Source organism: Dermochelys coriacea, chromosome 18 (assembly GCF_009764565.3).
Source record: "Dermochelys coriacea isolate rDerCor1 chromosome 18, rDerCor1.pri.v4, whole genome shotgun sequence".
Lineage (NCBI taxonomy): Eukaryota > Metazoa > Chordata > Testudines > Dermochelyidae > Dermochelys > Dermochelys coriacea.
In genome coordinates, this window is record NC_050085.1 from 20,789,458 (window position 1) to 20,796,974 (window position 7,517).

At 41.0% G+C, this 7,517-nt stretch overlaps 1 long non-coding RNA gene across 3 annotated transcripts; it reads left to right on the plus strand.

The window, feature by feature from the left end:
- The first annotated feature begins 1,501 nt into the window (after window positions 1–1,501).
- Window positions 1,502–5,738, plus strand: LOC119845150. Of its 3 annotated transcripts, none has more exons than XR_006276366.1 (2): window positions 1,502–1,682; window positions 2,517–5,738. It is a non-coding gene; the product is annotated as an uncharacterized LOC119845150 (long non-coding RNA). The 3 variants fall into 3 exon arrangements; XR_006276367.1 differs by having other exon boundaries at window positions 1,518–1,537; XR_006276368.1 differs by having other exon boundaries at window positions 1,525–1,553.
- Window positions 5,739–7,517: the final 1,779 nt, after the last annotated feature.

Sequence of the window (7,517 nt, forward strand, 5' to 3'; positions counted from 1 at the left end):
CTAGAATGTGCAAGTGGGTGTGAGCATTTGGACTTTCATCTCACAATAAGAAGTCTGGTTTAGGAAGATGTCTTATTTTGGTGAAATGAAAAGGAGTACTTGTGGCACCTTAGAGACTAACAAATTTATTAGAGCATAAGCTTTCGTGAGCTACAGCTCACTTCATCGGATGCATTCGATGAATGAGCTGTAGCTCACAAAAGCTTATGCTCTAATAAATTTGTTAGTCTCTAAGGTGCCACAAGTACTCCTTTTCTTTTTGCGAATACAGACTAACACGACTGCTACTCTGAAACCTGTCATTATTTTGGTGGTTGCTATGAGACCCATTTCATGTTTCTGATTTGCAGAGAGGCAAGTGAATCATTAAGAGGAACAGGATATTGTTGACAGTGTCAAAAGAACTATAAAAGTTTACCCGCAGTGGGTCTCAAATGGAACACAAACTTAGAAAGTCCAAATTAATTTTTCGACAGATGAAGATGAGGGGGTGGGGGAATTTAGTAGATAGATCCTCTTTCTAATATCCATCAGCACCTCCATTTTCTTTGTCACTTTCCAGATTGCAAATCCTCAGCAGATGCTAGCTGCTTCCTGGAGCATATTTTGAGGAAGGAGAGGGTTTAACATGTCCCTCATTAATTGAAGCTAAGCTCTCTGCCACAGAAACCGTGCACCTAGGCTGTGATCTATTAGGAAATGTCTGCCCTGCTAGATAGTATGGACTATGGGATTGTGGATTGCAAAGCATGCCAAAGAGCTGCATTCTAACTGCCCTATATGGACGCTGCTGGTGTGAACTAAAAGGTACCTAGTTCATGTTAATGCTTTTTAAAATCAGTGCAGATGGAGACCTGCCCTTAAGAGCTTACAGTGAGACTGCTTTTATGGATGAGGGCTGCTGTACCCTCAGGACTAAGGGTTTGCACGATCAGGTCTTAACTGAAGACAAGAACAGCTGACCTAGATGACAAGCATAAAGAGAGACTGAAGGGGGGGTTCATTGAAAGGGGATGGAAATAGGACCATGTGGTTGGTCAGGTGTAGTGCACACATCTTGAGGGCTACCTTATTTTGTTTTTAGAGGACAGAGATGTGGCAGAGTGGTCAGGAAGGTGGCTCCAGGTAGAGCAGACTTGGGGTCTATCAGCTAACAGGACTGCAGGCTTGTATAGAATTCAGGCCAGCTGTTCTCTCAAAACACAGTTTGTTCAAGAGAGTTCAGCTTTTTTTCCTGTTCCCAAATTTCTGCAAAAAAGGCCCCTGAAATTCATTATCCTTTCACTGAATGACTTCAGGGAATAGTTATTAAACTGCAGGCCCGTCACAGGGTGACTGGCCCCTCTAAGGGAAAATGGGGCCAGCCCTCCCCTCTGCCCCCGTGCCATAATCAACTGCATCCCAGTGAATTAAGGGGTGGGACTAATGGAGTCAGATGTTACCAAGGGGAACACCTGGGCCTCATAAAAGGGGACAGCTGGAGGAAAGAGTTGTAGCAGAGGCTGCAGATGCAGTGACTTCTGGGAGAGGGTCTGAGGTAGGGTTTGAAAGAAGTAGGCAAGGCCCTGAGAGGGGAGGTGGTGGGAAAGAGCTTCTAGGGGGGAAAACCTGGGAGGAAGAACTCATCTTAAGACACACACTGTATTGTTTGGGAGTAGGAGTAAAGAGCAGAGAACTCTGATGTAGATCAAGGGTGCCTGAAGCACTGGTGGTTTAGTTTTCTCACTGAATGTTTCCTTACCCTGGAAAGGGACTGGACTGCAGGGCTACACCACAGAAGATGCGGAATGAGGACAATAAATGTAAGGAATGTAAACTTGCAACTGTGCCCCTCCAGTCTCTGAGCTGCAGCAAGGCCACCTGATTGACTTCTCTGGCTGACTGGCCAAGGAAGCCAGCAGGCCTTCCCTTAAGCCTGACAGCAACAACTGACTTTTGGCTGGTCAATACACACTTCCACAGCTGCGAGCTTTCTCCTGTGTTGCCCAGTCTGTTCCAGAGCTGCTCAATTCATGACTCCAACTCTGATCCTCAGCGTGTCCCTTGCTGCTGACTCCAGCTCTGACCACTAGGCATGACAGTTTGTGCTTTGACCACTAGGCATGGTTGCCCTCGTCCCAGTTTGTGACAATAGGGAGTGCTAGAGTAGTGAGCCCTGGGTTGAGTTCCTCTCCCTGTTACAAGCCAATTATATTTTTCTGTGAATTCAGCATATTAATAGACTCCCAATCACCAAAATCTAGATGATGTAACTATAGTTATATAACTAAACTAACCAACACAGCAGAGATCTTGAATTATGTATTTGCCTTATTCACAATTTTGAATTCATGCTTTGTTGGTTAGTTACCTCAGTTAACTACAATTTTTAGTTGAATATAAAATTTGAAAATTGCTGTGTCTGACATTCAAGCTAATCATGTTCTTTGTGTGAGTGTTCATCTTTGAAAAGCAAAAGTGTTTGAATCTTGACTGGAAAAGATCCTGGGTACATTGAAATTTGCCTTTAAATGCAGACAAATCTTCCTGGACATTTCTCTCCTAACTAGCAGTGCTAGAAGCAGAACTCAGTCAACACTGTGAACATGTTTTTCCTTTCTGAATGGCCTACAGATGCCATTGTCCAGAACTCCTCCACTAATATTACTGCAGCAAGGTCTCCATCATTTTCAATGGGGCTCACATTTGGTCACCACAAAGATGCCTGTACCTGGCAAACAGAGAAGTGGCAGAAATAAATGTAAGCGGTAGCACTGAGTCTAAAGAGGATCTCACTGGCCTGGATAAAATGAAGATTAATTTGACTCATTTTACTGAAAGGCTGAATCGTGTATATTCTTCCCTCTCGTTAGCAGTGATTTCCCAAGTGACCATCTCATAGGACAGCATGGAGAGCACCAGGTGGGAGGAAAGCAGCATTGATAAGCTCTCAGAAACCGTCTTTATAATGAAAAGGTCAGAAACCTGTTTAACAAAACTGCATTGTGTGATGTTGTTAATATCTGCGATGCCGTTCTTCCCATCTTTGTGTTGCATAAGGCTGTATCTTGTCAGGTCACATCAATATGTGTTACATTACATGAGAAAGCCCAGGTGATGGATTTGATCTGAAGTGTGGCATTACAGAGAGATGCACTGTGTGGGAAAGCTGAAAGCCTTACATCTACAACCCTCACTATTGTGCTAGAGTATAGGGCCCATTAGCTTTTGTGCTAGTGGAATCTGGGGATAGGTGAACCAGATCAGAAGGAACAGCAGCTCAGTCTTCGCCCAGAATTTTAACTGAACTTATTCTCATTTTCAATGTAGAAAACAATTACTACTTGGATTTTTTTTTCATAATCATCCGTGTCTGTGTATTTTGGTTTCAGATAGTGTTCCAACATTTCCTCTATAAGAATGGCAGTTCTTATGGAACTTATGCACCCTTTGACTTAGGAAGTGCTCAAAAATTCACGAGAAAGGAAATTTCTCAGGAGTGTTCCTGCGGGACAGCGGGACAGAAGATGACTGGACGGGTTAGCATCCAAGTGATTGGTTCCTTTTAGCCTGAGCCCCTGAAGCTTTTGGAAATTTGACCCTCTTTCCTCCAAAGTCACACTGAGGGGCAGATGATGTAACTTGTCAGAGCTCCACTGAATTCAATGGAGCACTGAAAACTTACCCCAGTCAAGGATCTGCCTCTAAGTCATTATATAGGGAAAGGGTATTTCTCCTCACCCGATGCAAAGGGGGTGGGGAACCCTTCCTGTGCAATGGGCATTACAGAAAGGTGAATCAAATTTTCCTCTTGTAGCCCTGATTGTTTGATGATCTGCCAAAGCCGGTCGGATTTTTCATAGCAGACAGCAGCAATCCTATTCATGAGTTTATTAGCCTTTTTCTATAGAGTGCAACCACTTTACCTCACTACGTCTTTCTACTGCATCCATTCATTCATTGTCTGGCTACAGAAGAGCCAGGCTCTGTTTAACAGACTAGGCTTTACTCTCTAATGCATGTGAACTCTGCTGAGGCTCATTGGAAAGATTCTGAGCAAACTAGCCCCAGCATAATTTAAAGGCACAGGATAACAGCTTGCACTTAAACTGCTGCCAAAAGATCAGGGTTTTACACAAGTGAAGAATTGGATGTAGTGGAGCCTTACTCAGTGACACCATCCTCTGCCCCCCAAAATGCCCCCTGTCTCCCCTTATGTCAAGAGGAGATTCTGCTGATGCAGTGACTTCTCCACAGGCAACATTAGGCTGCTCTAAGTTCACTTGACATTGCATGAGTGGTTAAAGCTCAAGAACTCCTTTGATTCATTTAAAAAATGTCTTGCAGAAATATTCCATGTCATCCGCAAGTCTAATGTACCCTTTGGGGGTGGTGATGATCTTTTTTTAGTGGATTCTAGAGAGGGCAAACCAGAATTAATGGAAAGGCAGTTACAAGGATGCTTCTCAGTAATTATTATGGTCCAAGCCAAAGCTCATTGAAATCAGTGGGAGTCTTTCCATTGTCTACAGTTGGCTTCAGATCAGGCCCTATATGCTTGTATGCATGTAGGCATTTTGTAATTTAATATTTTGATATGGTTTTATCTTGCCCTTTGGGTAAAAGCTCAAAGAATCAGACAGAGAACCCATATTCATTGACAACAATATACTGGAGAACCAATTTATCTGGTTTCAATGTGGTAATAGCTCAGCAATGAATGAGGCATTGGTTTCTGAATATATCATGGGTTTGATGTCATTTGTTTGATTGAAATACAGCCAGGCATAGATATTATTTTAGTATTTTTAAATGAAGTATTATCCAGTGGTTACTCTTGTCCACATAAACCTTGATCAATAGGGTGGAAAGGTGGGTAAGGGGCAGTCGTTGTGACCAGATTTGATTTAAGATCTGAATCCATGTCAGAATACAGGCAATATGAAAGTCTTATTAGTCAAGGTGATCACACCACAAATGGCGTCTTTGGCTATTATGTATAGACCCCTAAGTGCTAATTCAGTTTTTGTTAATGGGACTTTTTGATTTCCTGGCATCACTTTTTATTGAAGTTTGATAGATTTATGTCTCATGGGGGATTTTAATATTCATGTTGACATTTTCCAAGATAAATTGGCCACATAATTTATTAGCATATTAAAGAAATTAGTCTTTGCTCCTCCACTTACTAAGGAAATGTCTTGCTGAAATTCATCCACTGAAAATTGTGTGTCCTTCCATTCTTTTAAGATATCATTGGACATTTCTCTGCTATGAAGGATATATTGGTGGCCATCAGAGATCAGTCTGAAGAGTCTGAAAACTTCACTCCACTAAGGGAGAGGGATTCAAAGTGAGAGACATATTAAAAATTATACTTATTGCAAAGGAATGGCCATGTTAAGCTATTATTTCCAGTGTAAGTAGCTCAGTTCTGCAATAGCTTATAGCAATGCATCCATGAGATGGCCATTTTAGGATTATGCAAATGGAATAAAATTGATGGATGCCAACACTGTATCTTATGTATAAAGGTCATTATGTACAGGGGAATATTCTAATTCACCTTAATGTAACAGGCACTGTGTGTTTGTGCTGCTTCTTTGCTTGTTTGTGTTGAAAATCAAGGAGCAAACAACTTGACAATGAATTTAGCCTTTTCCTGAACATGGGATATTGTAACCAGATCACAATTGTTTAAAATCTATTTGTTGTTGTTAATTTATTTTACAAAATACATATGTTAAAATTGTTTTTTCTCCTTCAATTAATCAGTCATTTGAAATTCTAGCTATATTTTTGATGGTTATTGGTCATGTGCCAAATGGTATCTTTGTCCCCACCCTTTTCCCTGATTGAATGAGCATGCAAGCAGATCAGTACAAATTCTTCTGAAAACAAATTTAAAATGTTTATTTTGCAGATACTCCCATGACTTTTTGAAATTTGCTGTAAATGTAAATTAGTCACACGTACTACAGCTATAAGTTCAAAACGGCCAGTTGTGCGCACAAATGGCTAATCCTAGTCACTTATGGATGTAATTACCTAGTTTATACACACAATTGCTATAAGTATGCTCCATAAAGAGTTTAAAGTCAGGCTCACTTATGCAATTTCCCAACTTTACTATCCTGTTCACTCATATCTGACATTAATGATGGGAAGTATATTCAGACCTTGCAAAGGATCGATAATAGAATTATTTTACAGTACCCCCTGCAGAACAACTGAAATGGCCAGAGCACCATTGGCTAGTGTAGCTCCAGAGCTGAAGTCCTGTAATACTTTAGTCTTTAGGAGAACTAAATGTTTATTTTAGTTAAATCTGCCTAGGACTCAGGTGTTGCATTTGGGCTGTAAACATCCAATGAAGAACATTCTTCTTTTGTAATCACCAGCTGCCTCTTCTGCTTGAGGATTTGGATGGTTAGAAATATGGTTGCAATAATGTGGTGCTTTTCCCCTAGGCTTGTCATTAAATAGCAAACACAAGTCACTCTGAAACCCAGTTACTATCAGAAGAGATGTATAAACAGGATCAAGCCTCTTCCAAAAAACCCCACCAAACAAAAAACTGATTTAGAGAAGCTAATCCATGCTTTTATCACTTCTTGTTTAGATTAATATAATGCCCTTTCAAAGGGATACTGGAAAAGCTAAAATTCCAGCAGATAGGCTCAAATTCAGGCTAAAAAGACTAAGCACATTACACCAGTGCTAGCTTCATTATCTTGGCTTGCTGTTAAATACATGTTTTACCACTTCAGTTGAAAGCATTACATAACCAGGCTTATGCTAGTTGCCTTTAAATATCCTCTTGCTCACCTGTTCTGCTCTATGAGCCACAACTTCTGTTTTTTTTCTACTTCAGAATGCAGACTCCCTGCTCTCAATGATAGGACACAACTTTCCAAATTCAGAGTGCCAGGGGAGTTTTAGGTAATAGGATTGGGATAAGTTCTGGTTATCCCAGAAGACACCAAGCTTACAGGGAGATTTGCAGAGGGATAAAGGGCAGCTTGGTGCCTAACTCCCAACATAGTTCCATGGGATCAAGCTCCTTTGAAAATCCCTGCCTATATCATTATTATACATGTGGAACATGCATTACAATATTTGTCAGCAGGGCCTCAGTTTTGCATCTCATCTAAAAGAGAGTAATTTCTGCGGTGCAGTAGCCCATAGCATTGAACTGGCATTGGAACAACAGTGCTTTGGAAGGAAGAACATCCCCTTCTGAATCACCCACATTTCCTCTAGTGGTACAGATCACTCTCCTTTTACCATCAGGTTCTGAGTATTGTTTCAAACTCAGAATGTGGAGTTCTGCTGTGTAGATGTACTCTGAGCTACAACGTCCGTTCCCTGTAGCAATAACAATTGAGGTGTCCTCTATAACCCTTTTTTGGATGTTCCTGTTTGTTCAAGAAAAATCAGATGGAAAACTGATCACATTTTGTACTTTTAAAAAAAGAAAAGGAGTACTTGTGGCACCTTAGAGACTAACAAATTTATTAGAGCATAAGCTTTCGTGA